This window comes from Coregonus lavaretus, assembly GCF_964263955.1.
Source record: "Coregonus lavaretus genome assembly, chromosome: 14".
Taxonomy (NCBI): Eukaryota; Metazoa; Chordata; class Actinopteri; order Salmoniformes; family Salmonidae; genus Coregonus; species Coregonus lavaretus.
This window is the reverse complement of record NC_140001.1, coordinates 21,489,471-21,503,658: the sequence shown is the minus strand read 5'-3', so window position 1 is coordinate 21,503,658 and position 14,188 is coordinate 21,489,471.

The following is a 14,188-nucleotide window of genomic DNA, read 5'->3' as shown; positions in this document are numbered from 1 at the left end:
ATCTCCGCCTTGACAAAATGTAAGTGTTCTCCTCAAACCACAACGCAATTTGGAGCGTATACCACCCGGTTTCCAGTCAATTCGCTAATTTTTCATGCGGCTGACATGTAGTAATGTTAAATAATGCTGTAATAGCCTATCGTTTTTAGGGCATGTTGTATTCATTGTGATAGGCTCACGTTTTACCGGTACAGTGTACACCTACTATTTATTTTTTCCAGGACGCTGTACTGGACCGTACCGCCTTACTTTCACCCCTGGTTACTACTACAGTTAAGTTATCCATCCATACTTAATCTGGTCAGCAATATTGTCCAGTCATATCAACAAGCTACTGTATATAAGTATGCAGCTACATGTTATAGAAGTTAACTTATTAAACTAATACTCCCTTAATGTTTTTCATCTTATTGTGATGTCATGTCAATATATGGACAAAACAACTGGAAAGAGTCACACAAATGAATTGGTAATTGGCAAGTTATTTATGCGGTTTAAGAATGGGGAAAATAGGACAAGTGTACAGTATGTGTTCTTTATGTGTTTGTGGAAGCAAGAGTGAGGTGTGTATGTGTCGTATTCTAATGACATAGAAATGCCCATGTCATAGCTTTCACTAAGACATTGTAGACACGCAACTTTGTATGACATATGTCCTTTATGATATCTGTAAATATGTAATGGATTTATTTATTTATTGGTTGTTTTACTTTTAATATAGAAAAATACATCTCAAGTATCGGAAATAATGGCATTATAATCACTTATTGTCATGCTTCTCACATCACACTTGCTCGTCCTTGAAGACTATGTATATGACAATATAATAAAGCGGTCCTTTTTGTTACTGTGGTGTGTGTTGGAAAGAATCTACCCTCTGTCACAGGCTTTCACCACGTCAGCAAAGCATGGGAGCCAAGCCTAGGAAGAATCTGAAGCAGTGAAGTTTCAGGCTTCCAGTGGACATAGAATGGGAAACAGGCAGTGGCGATTTTAGCATGTAAATCTTTGTGGGCAAACTCCCCAACATTTTTTTAGATGCATGCCAGCAAAGCCACTACACAACACAACACTAAACAATACATTAATTGCACTATAATGGTGACAAATGGTGCCCACAAACTGTTAGGGCCTACATAAAGCTGTCCGAACAGCAGAGCTTTCTTTTCAGCACCATGGAGTGAATCCTTACCACTGCTACACCTGGCTATCAGCGGTGCCTTGTCTGGCAGCGAAACAGTTCATTCAGCCTCATTTACTGCCTTTTAAAAAACATAGCTGATATGACTGACTTGCTTAAACAAATGTGGTTTCTTTTGACAATTGAGATGTACAAACTATGGCATAAGGGTAGACGAGCGGATAAGAGGCAATCCGTAATTTGGATTAAGACATTAGTGAGCGAGCTAGGACGGACGAAGTCAATATAACTATTTGTTCAGCACTTTTGAAATGTACAGCGACAGAATTCAGAACATGGGCCGTTCTTACAGTATTCTCCCTGTACACCAAGTCAGAACCGTAGGATAAATAAAGGGGGCATATAAGCAGACAATGAAAGCTCTTACAATATTTGATGATTACATTTCTCTAAAACAGACTATAGGCTACATGTGCACCACCAAGTCAGAACAGTAGGCTAAATTATGAGGGGGAAAGGGACCAAATTATTAGGGTGAGGCACATGGGCTACTAACAGCTTACTAAACAACATACTTAGTATTACTTTCTTAGCTACAGTATACATATCTCCCTGGCATATTACATCATTTATGCAGCAGCATACAATACATTTTTGGACTCAACTTGTTGTGCTGTGCTTACTTGAACAGGAAGGTGGCACGGCAGTCCTTCTTGTGGGCTCTAGAAAGAGGCCCGAATCCCGACTTGGAATTCCGAGTTGGATGACCGTTCAAAATTATTTTCTGTATTTTCCCCAGTCGGAGCTAGTTTTATCCGAGTTCCCAGTTGTCTTGAACTCACTGAAGTCTGAGATTTCCCAGTTCAGAGTTTCCAGTTGTTTTGAATGCGGCAGAAGTCATGCTGGATTGACAGCATGGCCAATGTATTCAAACTCTTCTGGCCCATGGCGTTATCCCCTTTTTCGTGATATCCAATTGGTAGTTACGATCTTGTCTCATCGCTGCAACTCCCCTACGGACTCGGCGAAGGTCGAGAGACAAGCCGCACTGCTTCTTGACACACTGCTCACTTAACCCGGAAGCCAGCCGAACCAATGTGTCAGAGGAAACACTGTTGACCGAAGTCAGCTTGCAGTTGCCTGGCCTGCCACAAGGTGTCGCTAGAGCACGAGGCGACAAGGACATCCCGGCCAGCCAAACCCTCCCCTAACCCGGATGACGCAGGGCCAATTGTGTGCTGCCTCATGGGTCTCCCGGTCACAGCCGGCTGTGACACAGCCTGGGATCGAACTCGGGGCTGCAGTGGCACCTTAGCACTCCTTGTTGAATTTGCGATTTCCAACTTGTTGTGTCATGTTTATGTCCAATGGCTGATGAGCACCGATACATTTTATCTATAATTTATCTTCATATGACAAGGATTGAAAAGGATTTGCCAGTAGATTGCTGACTTGATGCATGATGATGACTCATTTTCTAGATTGCTAGCAAAGATTTTGAAAGTATGATGTTGACATGATCAGTCCAATCAAAGCTACGGTAGATATAACGTGATTTGACATCATTTTATCTGTGGCCTATTACATTGAGCCTTCTAATGTACAGTGGGTAAAAAAAAGTATTTAGTCAGCCACCAATTGTGCAAGTTCTCCCACTTAAAAAGAGAGGCCTGTAATTTTCATCATAGGTACACGTCAACTATGACAGACAAATTGAGATTTTTTTTCTCCAGAAAATCACATTGTAGGATTTTTAATGAATTTATTTGCAAATTATGGTGGAAAATAAGTATTTGATCACCTACAAACAAGCAAGATTTCTGGCTCTCACAGACCTGTAACTTCTTCTTTAAGAGGGTCCTCTGTCCTCCACTCGTTACCTGTATTAATGGCACCTGTTTGAACTTGTTATCAGTATAAAAGACACCTGTCCACAACCTCAAACAGTCACACTCCAAACTCCACTATGGCCAAGACCAAAGAGCTGTCAAAGGACACCAGAAGCAAAATTGTAGACCTGCACCGGGCTGGGAAGACTGAATCTGCAATAGGTAAGCAGCTTGGTTTGAAGAAATTAACTGTGGGAGCAATTATTAGGAAATGGAAGACATACAAGACCACTGATAATCTCCCTCGATCTGGGGGTCCACGCAAGATCTCACCCCGTGGGGTCAAAATGATCACAAGAACGGTGAGCAAAAATCCCAGAACCACACGGGTGGACCTAGTGAATGACCTGCAGAGAGCTGGGACCAAAGTAACAAAGCCTACCATCAGTAACACACTACGCCGCCAGGGACTCAAATCCTGCAGTGCAAGACGTGTCCCCCTGCTTAAGCCAGTACATGTCCAGGCCCGTCTGAAGTTTGCTAGAGTGCATTTGGATGATCCAGAAGAGGATTGGGAGAATGTCATATGGTCAGATGAAACCAAAATAGAACTTTTTGGTAAAAACTCAACTCGTCGTGTTTGGAGGACAAAGAATGCTGAGTTGCATCCAAAGAACACCATACCTACTGTGAAGTTTGGGGGTGGAAACATCATGCTTTGGGGATGTTTTTCTGCAAAGGGACCAGGACGACTGATCCGTGTAAAGGAAAGAATGAATGGGGCCATGTATCGTGAGATTTTGAGTGAAAACCTCCTTCCATCAGCAAGGGCATTGAAGATGAAATGTGGCTGGGTCTTTCAGCATGACAATGATCCCAAACACACCGCCTGGGCAACGAAGGAGTGGCTTCGTAAGAAGCATTTCAAGGTCCTGGAGTGGCCTAGCCAGTCTCCAGATCTCAACCCCATAGAAAATCTTTGGAGGGAGTTGAAAGTCTGTGTTGCCCAGCGACAGCCCCAAAACGTCACTGCTCTAGAGGAGATCTGCATGGAGGAATGGGCCAAAATACCAGCAACAGTGTGTGAAAACCTTGCGAAGACTTACAGAAAACGTTTGACCTGTGTCATTGCCAACAAAGGGTATATAACAAAGTATTGAGAAACTTTTGTTATTGACCAAATACTTATTTTCCACCATAATTTGCAAATAAATCCATAAAAAATCCTACCATGTGATTTTCTGGAGAAAAAAATTCTCATTTTGTCTGTCATAGTTGACGTGTACCTATAATGAAAATTACAGGCCTCTCTCATCTTTTTAAGTAGGAGAACATGCACAATTGGTGGCTGACTGAATACTTTTCCCCCCCACTGTAACTCAATGATTCACCTGCCCTGAATGAGGTTGCCACTGGAAACAGGTAATTCATTACACAGTGTGCTTTTGCAACTATTGACCTAGATTCAGATCCCGCCCGTGACTATGGTGCCCAACTATAGGATGTTCTCTTGCGGGGGAGGAGGTCGGGTCAAAGGAGGGTGAATGTAGGGGATGTTGAGTCGGGCTCACGATCTCGTGATGTAGCCCTGCCTGCAACTTCCAAATCTGTGTCACCCTCTGCCTAAGTTGGAATTTCCTATTGGGCTAATGGTTAAGATCCACGGTTTCAACCGTGGGTGACCCGGGTTCAGATCCCGCCTTTGACACGTACATGCGTTCTAATTCCCTCTCTCCAGGAGTCTGCTCTACATCCAGCAGAGGTCATCCTTTCAGAGACACAAGGAACCTGATGGATGTGTGAAGCAGAGAATGAGTGACCTCTAGCGGCAAGATATGTAATAAACAACAATCTCTACATTATATATATGGAATTCAAATACAATTTCTGCTGGCACTGAAATCACTCAATAGTACATATTAAGTTTAATGCAGATACAAGTCTGCAAGGTTACTCCTGTGGTTTGGTGATCCTTGCTTATGTGATGAGAACCTTGCCTGAGACCTGAAGATGTGTTAGACATAGTCTAATTTCAAGCTGTGGCAGACTGGCCATCTGGCGTTTTGGGCAAATGCCAGATGGGTTGGTCCATTTTTAGCCCAGTGGGCCTGTTTTTTATGCAAAATTATAATTATCTGGCTAATAATAATGGGGGCCTCAAGGAAAATAATGGGCTAATGTGTTAGAAATGCCAGGGCCGATTTTTGGTCTCAGTTCACCCCTGCTTTCAAGTCTCAGGCAAGGGTAGTCCTTATGTGACTGACTATGTTAGGACTGTGTTAGACAGTTGAGCTAAAGCCTAGGTATTGGTCCTATGACTTGGATGTGTCTCTTCAAGGAAGGGGGTGAAGTGTAACAAAGGTGTTTCGGTGACCACGCTCGTGTGAAGAATACAGTGCCTTGCAAAAGTATTCATCCCCCTTGGCGTTTTTCCTATTTTGTTGCATTACAACCTGTAATTTAAATGGATTTTTATTTGGATTTCATATAAAATAGTGAAAATACACAAAATAGTGAAATAAAAAAATAAAATTCTAAAAGATAAATAACGGAAAAGTGGTGTGTGCATATGTTTTCACCCCCTTTGTTATGAAGCCCCTAAATAAGATCTGGTGCAACCAATTACCTTCAGAAGTCACATAATTAGTTAAATAATGTCCACCTGTGTGCAATCTAAGTGTCACATGATCTGTCACATGATCTCAGTATGTATACACCTGTTCTGAAAGGCCCCATTGTCTGCAACACCACTAAGCAAGGGGCACCACCAAGCAAGCGGCACCATGAAGTCCAAGGAGCTCGCCAAACAGGTCAGGGACAAAGTTGTGGAGAAGTACAGATCAGGGTTGGGTTATAAAAAAATATCAGAAACTTTGAACATCCCACGGAGCACCATTAAATCCATTATTAAAAAATGGAAAGAATATGGCACCACAACAAACCTGCCAAGAGAGGGCCGCCCACCAAAACTCATGGACCAGGCAAGGAGGGCATTAATCAGAGAGGCAACAAAGAGACCAAAGATAACCCTGATGGAGCTGCAAAGCTCCACAGTGGAGATTGGAGTATCTGTCCATTGGAACACTTTAAGCCGTACACTCCACAGAGCTGGGCTTTACGGAAGAGTGGCCAGAAAAAAGCCATTGCTTAAAGAAATAAATAAGCAAACACGTTTGGTGTTCGCCAAAAGGCATGTGGGAGACTCCCCAAACATATGGAAGAAGGTACTCTGGTCAGATGAGACTAAAATTGAGCTTTTTGGCCATCAAGGAAAACGCTATGTCTGGCGCAAACCCAACACCTCTCATCACCCCGAGAACACCATCCCCACAGTGAAGCTTGGTGGTGGCAGCAACATGCTGTGAGGATGTTTTTTATCGGAAGGTCAGAATTGAAGGAATGGTGGATGGCGCTAAATACGGGGAAATTCTTGAGGGAAACCTGTTTCAGTCTTCCAGAGATTTGAGACTAGGACGGAGTTTCCCCTTCCAGCAGGACAATGACCCTAAGCATACTGCTAAAGCATCACTCGAGTGGTTTAAGGGGAAACATTTAAATGTCTTGGAATGGCCTAGTCAAAGCCCAGACCTCAATCCAATTGAGAATCTGTGGTATGACTTAAAGATTGCTGTACACCAGCGGAACCCATCCAACTTGAAGGAGCTGGAGCAGTTTTGCCTTGAAGAATGGGCAAAAATCCCAGTGGCTAGATGGCCAAGCTTATAGAGACATACCCCAAGAGACTTGCAGCTGTAATTGCTGCAAAAGGTGGCTCTACAAAGTATAGACTTTGGGGGGGGGGGGGTGAATAGTTATGCACGCTCAAGTTCTGTTTTTTTTTTCTTATTTCTTGCTTGTTTCACAAAAAATATATTTTGCATCTTCAAAGTGGTATGTAAATCAAATGATACAAACCCCCAAAAAATCTATTTTCATTCCAGGTTGTAAGGCAACAAAATAGGAAAAATGCAGAGGGGGGTGAATACTTTCGCAAGCCACTGTATCTTGTCTGAGAGCTTAAAAGTTGCATTGTCTGGTGCACAGGAGACATGGGTTAGAACCCCGTCAGTCAAACAACCACGTCTTCATGTCTCAACCAAGGTTGCTCATCACATAGCCTCGCGAGCGGCTTGATCCCGCGAGCTTACATGAATGGTTTGCTACACACGGTAATCAGTCTGGTAATTATGAGGCTACTCATCACATGGATGGATCACCAAACCACCTCTGTTGCGCTCCCATTAAATGATGTGCACAGATCCTTCTGCTTGTGTGTTGTTGTTGTGCAGTAGGCCTGATTTCGAACCCAGTCAGTTATATTGGTGCCGTGATCTCTGAGTATGAGGTCAAAGGGGGGGTGTAATGTAACCCAGGTGGTTCAATTAACCTTGCTGGAGACTTGAAGACTTGTGTTAGCTTCTTGAACTAACTCCTATGGGCTTTATCTAAGTGGGCTAACACAGTCTTGTGACATGCAGGAGACCTGGTTCGAACCCAGTCAGTAACAAGAGCAAGATTAAAGAGTGGAACAGAAGGCACATCCATGCTCCAGAGTATTTTAAAACTGAATGCAATATTAATTCAATTCAGTTTCAAATCATGAAAGTTCAATTTATGAATTCAATGTTTAAATTTGTTAATTAAATATTCAAAAATATTACATTGAAAATTTGATATCCTAATACAAATTATAAATGATAAAAATCTAATGCAATTTCTGTTGGCACTGAAATCGCTCCAAATGTGGTTCTATGGACAAAGGTCTCTCAAATCAATATTTTCCAGACTAGTACCTAAAACAACATGGCCGCTATTGACCAATAATCATTCACATGGGTGTGGCCTGCCACATACAGTTGAAGTCGGAAGTTTATATACACTTAGGTTGGAGTCATTAAAACTCGTTTTTCAACCACTCCACAAATTTCTTGTTAACAAACAATGGTTTTGGCAAGTCGGTTAGGACATCTACTTTGTGGATGACACAAGTCATTTTTCCAACAATTGTTTACAGACAGATTATTTAATTTATAATTCACTGTATCACAATTCCAGTGGGTCAGAAGTTTACAAACACTAAGTTGACTGTGCCTTTAAACAGCTTGCAAAATTCCAGAAAATGATGTCATGGCTTTAGAAGCTTCTGATAGGCTAATTTACACAATTTGAGTCAATTGGAGGTGTACCTGTGGATGTATTTCAAGGCCTACCTTCAAACTCTGTGCCACTTTGCTTGACATCATAGGAAAATCAAAAGAAATCAGCCAAGACCTCAGAAAAAATATTGTAGACCTCCACAAGTCTGGTTCATCCTTGGGAGCAATTTCCAAACGCCTGAAGGTACCACGTTCATCTGTACAAACAATAGTACACAAGTATAAACACCATGGGACCACGCAGCCGTCATACCGCTCAGGAAGGAGACGCGTTCTGTCTCCTAGAGATGAACGTATTTTGGTGCGAAAAGTGCTAATCAATCCCAGAACAACAGCAAAGGACCTTGTGAAGATGCTGGAGGAAACAGGTACAAAAGTATCTATATCCACAATAAAACGAGTCCTATATCAACATAACCTGAAAGGCCGCTCAGCAAGGAAGAAGCCACTGCTCCAAAACCGCCATAAAAAAGTCAGACTACGGTTTTCAACTGCACATGGGGACAAAGATTGTACTTTTTGGAGAAATGTCCTCTGGTCTGATGAAACAAAAATAGAACTGTTTGGCCATAATGACCAACGTTATGTTTGGAGGAAAAAGGGGGTTGCTTGCAAGCCGAAGAACACCATCCCAACCGTGAAGCACGGGGGTGGCAGCATCATGCTGTGGGGGTGCTTTGCTGCAGGAGGGACTGGTGCACTTCACAAAATAGATGGCATCATGAGGAAGGAAAATTATGTGGATATATTGAAGCAACATCTCAAGACATCAGTCAGGAAGTTAAAGCTTGGTCGCAAATGGGTCTTCCAAATGGACAAAGACCCCAAGCATACTTCCAAAGTTGTGGCAAAATGGCTTAAGGACAACAAAGTCAAGGTATTGGAGTGGCCATCACAAAGCCCTGACCTCAATCCTATAGAAAATGTGTGGGCAGAACTGAAAAAGCGTGTGCGAGCAAGCAGGCCTACAAACTTGACTCAGTTACACCAGCTCTGTCAGGAGGAATGGGCCAAAAATTCACCCAACTTATTGTGGGAAGCTTGTGGAAGGCTACCGAAACGTTTGACCCAAGTTAAACAATTTAAAGGCAATGCTACCAAATACTAATTTAGTGTATATAAACCTCTGACCCACTGGGAATGTAATTAAATAACTAAAAGCTTAAATAAATCATTCTCTCTACTATTATTCTGACATTTCACATTCTTACAATAAAGTGGTGATCCTAACTGATCTAAGACAGGACATTTTTACTAGGATTAGATGTCAGGAATTGTGAAAAACTGAGTTTAAATGTATTTGGCTAAGGTGTATGTAAATTTCCGACTTCAACAGTAAATGCATATAAAATCAGTCAAGGATATTCATATTGTAACACAATTTGGTACACATGTTGCAAACACTGTCAAGACTCAACATAGACAGGTTGGTTGTTTAGCAACAAAACCGAGGCGTGTGCAACTATGGGGCAAAACAGACGGGGTTGGCTTAGATTGTTGACAACATGTAAACTATATTTCGTCTCCAATGCTTATTGGAAAAGTAAATACATCGTTACAGTTGTTGGTTAGCTAGCTAGCTAATTTTAGCCATATTAGCATTGACATGAAATCAGTCAAAACACCTCAAAACAAGACATGGTATCAATAACAAGATGAAACGAACCACTTATGTTTCCCCACATGGCAGTTTCTTTTTAGTGACTTTGTCAGCGAACCCATGTATATGAAAGAACATTCATATCGACCACACGGTGGCGCAATAATGGGCACATGTTTATATCTTCATCTGTTTGACTCAGAGTGCTGATATTTGGCGCACATGCTCAGGGAGATGAGCCTAGCTAACCCATGGCTGATCCAAGATGGTGTAGCAGTGCGGTCGTGTTCTTTGTTGTGTGTCTGTGTAAATAGCCAGTTTTTTTGTATTTTTCGTATTTTCCGTACATATTTCCCTATCACACTTTTCATCCTTCTACAAAATATACTTTCCTGCAACCCACCTTACTCAATGTGGAACGGATTCTATTATTGACTTACCTTTTATCTAGAATCTCCAGTTGATACTAGCTAGCCAGCTAACTAGCTACTTGCTATTAGCCACCGTTAGCAGTTTTCACCCAGAACATCTGATTTTTCTGCCGGAATAACTGAATCACTGGACATTATCACCGGATTGCAACTAGCTAGCCGCAACCGAATGGATATTGCTGTTTGGCTAATCACCACTGCCCCCGAAGCAAGCACCAGTTAGCCTTGAGCTAGCCCCATATCCCGGCTATCTACCTCTCTGTCTACCGGACGGGAGTAGCCAGCTAACTAGCTACTTGTTATTAGCCACCGTTAGCGGTTTTTCACCATTGTCCATGGCCTGCACTACCTACCAGCCAGCTCTATCCTGGACTATTACCGGCCAGTCTGCACTGTCTGCACAGTGCGTTATTGACCCAGAACATATATATTTTTCTGCCGGAATCACTGAATCACTGGACCTTTAACACTGGATCATCGCAGCTAGCTAGCAACCAAATGGACGTTGTTGTTGGCTAATCAGCCTTGAGCTAGCCTAGAGCCAGGCCCATCACCCGGCTATCTACCTCTCTGTCAACCGGACGGGACCTCCTAGTGTTGACACGGAGCCCCGCCGACGAAATCGTTAATGTGGTTACAACAGGCTTCCCGTTACGACGTCGACCACGAAGATCCATCTGCTAGTCCCGGCCCACTAGCACACGCTAGCCGTGGCGTCTTGCTCGCCAGTGCTATAGCAACCCCCGAACTACCTCCAAACTCTCCTATTGCTGTTCACCTTACCTTATGATAACTCAACTACACAGCTAATGCCTGCTGGCCTGTTCCTTTTTACGGTACCTCATCCTGTTTATGTTTAGCCTCAGCCCAAACTTTGTCGCCATTACCAGCTGTTGTCTTAGCTCTCTCGAATAACACCTGTGATTGCTTTATTCCTCTCTCCCATGTCAATATGCCTTGCTTATTGCTGTTTCGGTTATTTGTTATTGTACTATTTCACTGTAGATCCCCCAGCCCAGCTCAACCTGCCTTAGATAGCTCCTTTGTCCCACCCCCCATACACGTGGAGACCGACTCAATCGGTGCCTCCAGTGATGCTATCTCTTTCATCGTAACCCAACGCTTAGGTTTACCTCCACTGTACTCATATCCTTCCATATCCTTGTCTGTACATAATGCCCTGAATCTATTCTACAATGCCCGGAAATCTGCCCCTTTTTTTCTCTGTACCCAACGCACTAGAAGACCAGTCCTTAAAGCCTTTAGCCATATCCTTATTCTACTCCTCCTCTGTTCCTCTGGTGATGTAGAGGTTAACCCAGGCCCTGTAGCCCCCAGTATCACTCCTACTCCCCAGGCATTATCATTTGTTGACTTCTATAATCGTAAAAGCCTTGGTTTCTTGCACGTTAACATTCGAAGCCTCCTCCCTAAATTTGAGTTATTCACTGCGTTAGCACACTCCGCCAACTATGACGTTCTAGCAGTGTCTGAATCCTGGCTTAGGAAGGCCACCAAAAATTCAGAAATGTCCATCCCCAACTACAACATTATCCGTCTCGATAGAACTGCCAAAGGGGGTGGGGTTGCAATCTACTGTAGAGATAGCCTGCAGAGCTCTATCGTACTATCCAGGTCTGTGCCCAAACAGTTTGAGCTTCTACTTCTAAAAATCCACCTTTCCAGAAATAAGTCTCTCACTGTTGCCGCTTGCTACAGACCCCCCTCAGCCCCGAGCTGTGCCCTGGACACCATATGTGAACTGATTGCCCCCCATCTATCCTCAGAGTTCGTACTGCTTGGTGACCTAAACTGGGATATGCTTAACACCCCGGCCAACCTACAATCTAAACTAGATGCCCTCAATCTCACACAAATGATCAACGAACCTACCAGGTACAACCCTAAATCTGTAAACATGGGCACCCTCATAGATATCATCCTGACAAATGTACCCTCTAAATACACCTCCGCTGTCTTCAACCAGGATCTCAGCGATCACTGCCTTATTGCCTGCGTCCGTAATGGGTCCGCGGTCAAACGACCACCCCTCATCACTGTCAAACGCTCCCTTAAACACTTTAGCGAGCAGGCCTTTCTAATTGACCTGGTCCGGGTATCCTGGATGGATATTGACCTCATTCCGTCAGTAGAGGATGCCTGGTTGTTCTTTAAAAGTGCTTTCCTCTCAATCTTAAATAAGCATGCCCCATAAAAAAAAATCAGAACTAAGAACAGATATAGCCCCTGGTTCTCCTCAGACTTGACTGCCCTTGACCAGCACAAAAACATCCTGTGGCGTACTGCATTAGCATCGAACAGCCCCTGCGATATGCAACTTTTTAGGGAAGTCAGGAACCAATATACACAATCAGTTAGGAAAGCAAAGGCTAGCTTTTTCAAACAGAAATTTGCATCCTGTAGCACTAACTCCAAAAAGTTTTGGGACACTGTAAAGTCCATGGAAAATAAGAGCAGCTCCTCCTAACTGCCCACTGCACTGAGGCTAGGAAACACTGTCACCACCGATAAATCTACAATAATCGAGAATTTCAACAAGCATTTTGCTACGGCTGGCCATACTTTCCACCTGGCTACCACTACCCCGGCCACCAGCTCTGCACCTGCAACTTGCCCACTAAATGCATGCTCTTCAACCGAACACTGCTTGCACCCGCCCACCCGACTAGAATCACTACTCTCTGCGGGTCTGACCTAGAGTATGTGGACAACTACAAATACCTAGGTGTCTGGTTAGACCGTAAACTCTCCTTCCAGACTCACATTAATCATCTCCAATCAAAATCGGCTTCCTATTTTGCAACAAAGCCTCCTTCACTCATGCTGCCAAACATGCCCTCTTAAAACTGACTATCCTACAGATCCTTGACTTCGGTGATGTCATTTACAAAATAGCCTCCAACACTCTACTCAGCAAATTGGATGTAGTCTATCACAGTGCCATCCGTTTTGTCACCAAAGCCCCATATGCTACCCACCATTGTGACCTGTACGCTCTTGTTGGCTGGCCCTGGCTGGCCCTCACTACATATTCATCGCCAAACCCACTGGCTCCAGGTCATCTATAAATCACTGCTAGGCAAATCCCCGTCTTATCTTAGCTCACTGGTCACCATAGCAACACCCACCCGTAGTCTGCGCTCCAGCAGGTATATCTCACTGGTCATCCCCAAAGCCAACACCTCCTTTGGCCGCCATTCCTTCCAGTTCTCTGCTGCCAATGACTGGAACGAACTGCAAAAATCTCTGAAGCTGGAGACTCTTAAGCGTCAGTTGTCAGAGGAGCTTACCGATCACTGCACCTGTACACAGCCATTCTGAAATTAGCCCACCCAACTACCTTATCCCCATATTGTTATTTATTTTGCAAATTTTGCACACCAGTATCTCTATTTGCACATCATCTTTCGCACATTTATCATTCCAGTGTTAATACGAAATTGTAACTATTTTGCACTATGGCCTATTTATTGCCTTACCTCCATAACTTACTACATTCGCACACACTGTATATATATATTTATGTTGTATTTTTGACTTTATGTTTTGTTTACCCCATATGTAACCATATGTAACTCTGTGTTGTTGTTTTTATCGCACTGCTTTGCTTTATCTTGGCCAGGTCGTAGTTGTAAATGAGAACTTGTTCTCAACTGGCTTACCTGGTTAAATAAAGGTTAAAAAAAAAAAAAAGCGATATCTCAGGCACCAGATTTAGACGAATGCTCTGCCATAGAGATCCGCTATTTACAAAATTACACTGATTGGCCCAAGGGGGTGCTGCATCATTCGTGGGGGACTACATGTTTACTGTTGCCTTTTTGTACTCTTATTATTACCTATCCTGATGCCTAGTCACTTTACCCTGCCTTCATGTACATATCTACCTCAAATACCTCATACCCCTGCTCCATTCTCGTGTATTTTATTGTCCCCTACGATGAAATCGGGAAGGGACTGTGGATCTGTCTCTGTCAGTGCATTCGTCACACGCGATATCTAAGACAGCA